The sequence below is a fragment of the Piliocolobus tephrosceles genome, chromosome 9 (assembly GCF_002776525.5).
Source record: "Piliocolobus tephrosceles isolate RC106 chromosome 9, ASM277652v3, whole genome shotgun sequence".
Classification (NCBI taxonomy): domain Eukaryota; kingdom Metazoa; phylum Chordata; class Mammalia; order Primates; family Cercopithecidae; genus Piliocolobus; species Piliocolobus tephrosceles.
In genome coordinates this window covers 23,140,387-23,142,668 of record NC_045442.1, presented here as the reverse complement: position 1 = coordinate 23,142,668, position 2,282 = coordinate 23,140,387, and the positions used below count along the sequence as shown (strand labels likewise).

Genomic DNA, 2,282 nt, shown 5'->3' with positions numbered 1-2,282 from the left:
CATAGACTGCCAGAATGGATGAGAAAACAAGACCCATTGATCTATTGCCTGCAAGAAACACACTTCACCTATAAAGACACACATAGACTGAAAATAAAGGGATGGAAAAAGATATTCCATGACAACGGAAACCAAAAAGAGCAGGAGTCACTATACTTATATCAGATAAAAACTATAAAGGACAAAGAATACCACTATGTAATGATAAAGGGGTCAATTCAGCAAGAGGATACAACAATTTAAAATATATATGCACTCAACACTGGAGCACCTAAACATATAAAGGAAATATTATTAGAGCTAAAAACAGAGATAGACCCCATTACGATAAGAGCTGGAGACTTCAACACCACTTTCAGCATTGAACAGATCTTCCAGACAGAAAATCAACAAAGAAAAATCAGACTTAATCTGCACTGTAGACCAAATGAATCTAAGAGATATTTACAGAACATTTTATCCAAGAGCTGCAGAATATACATTCTTTTCCTCAGCACATGGATCATTCTCAAGGATAGACCATATGTTAGGTCACAAAATAAGTCTTAAAACATTCAAAAAAGTTAAAATAATATCAAGCATCTACTCTGACCACAGTGGAATAAAACCAGAAATTAATAACAAAAGGAACTTTGGAAACTATACAAATACATGGAAAGCAAACAATCTGCTGCTGAATGACCAGCGGGTCAATGAAGAAATTAAGAAGGAAATTGGGCCGGGTATAGTGGCTCACACCTGTAATTCTAGCACTCTGGGAGGCCTACGTGGGCCAATCCCTTGAGCTCAGGAGTTCAAGACCAGCCTGGGCAACATGACAAAACCCTGTCACTACAAAAAATACAAAACTTAGCTGGGTGTGATGGCACGTGCCTGTATGTCCTCCTGTATTCCCGGGAGGCTGAGGTGGGATGTCAAGGTTGCAGTGAGTTGAGATCACACCACCACATTCCAGCCTGGGTGGTAGAGCCAGACCTTATCTCAAAAAAAAAAAAAAAAAAAAAAAAGAAAGAAGAAGAAGAAAGAAAGAAGGAAGGAAGGAAGGAAGGAAAAAAGAAGGAAATGAAAAAACTTCTTGAAGCTAATGATAATGGAAAAACAACATGCCAAAACCTCTGGGATACAGCAAAAGCAGTACCAAGAAGGAAGTTTATAACTAAAAGTGCCTACATCAAAAAAGAGAAAAAAACTTCAAATGAACAATCTAACAATACAGCTTAAAAAACTAGAAAAGCAAGAGCAAAGCACACCCAACATTTGTAGAAGAAAAGAAATAACAAAGATCAGAATGCAAATGAATAAAATTGAAATAAAAAAGATACAAAAGATCAATGAAACAAAAAGTTGGTTTTTCAAAAAGTTAAACAAAATTGAGACTAGTGAACAACACAGTCAAGATGGATAAAGGTGACCCCAAGAAACCGAAGAGCAGATGTCTGCTTATGCCTTTTTGTGTAGATGTGCAGAGAACATAAAAAGAAAAACCTAGAGGTCCCTGTCAATTTTGCAGAATTTTCCAAGAAGTACTCTGAAGGGTTGAAGACAATGTATGGGAAAGAGAAGTCTAAATTTGATGAAATGGCAAAGGTGGATAAAGTTCACTATGATCGGAAAAAGAAGTATTATGGACCAGCTAAGGGAGGCAAGAAGAAAAAGGATCCTGATGCCCCCAAAATGCCACCATCTGGATTCTTCCTGTTCTGTTCAGAATTCCGCTCCAAGATCATATCCACAAACCCTGGCATCTCTATTGGAGACGTGGCAAAAAAAAAGGCTGAGTGAGATGTAGAGTAGCTTAAATGACAGTGAAAAGCAGCCTTACATCACTCAGGAGGCAAAGCTGAAGGAGAAGCATGAGAAGGATGTTGCTGACTCTAAGTCGAAAGGAAAGTTTGATGGCAAAGTGTCCTGCTAAAGTTGCCCGGAAAAATGTGGAAGAGGAAGGTTAAGAAGACAAGGAGGGGGAAGAGGAAGAGAAGGAGGAGGATGAATTAAAAACAAACCAACAAACAAAAAATACCTGTTTATCTGTCTCCTTGTGAATACCTTAGAGTAGGGGAGGGCTGTGATTGACACATTTCTTATTTGAGAAGTGTCTGTTGCCCTCATTAGGTTTAATTACAAAATTTGATCACGATCATATTGTAGTCTCTCAAAGTGCTCTAGAAATTGTCAGTGGTTTACATGAAATGGCCATGGGTGTCCAGATCACCCTGAAACTGTATCAAAGTTGTACATATTTCCAAACATTTTTAAAATGAAAAGGCACGCTTGTGTTCTCC

The 2,282-nt window shown here is 38.0% G+C and overlaps 1 pseudogene; it reads left to right on the top strand.

Moving 5' to 3' along the window:
• The first annotated feature begins 1,397 nt into the window (after window positions 1-1,397).
• Window positions 1,398-2,042, top strand: LOC113219639 (annotated as a pseudogene).
• The last annotated feature ends 240 nt before the right edge of the window (window positions 2,043-2,282 follow it).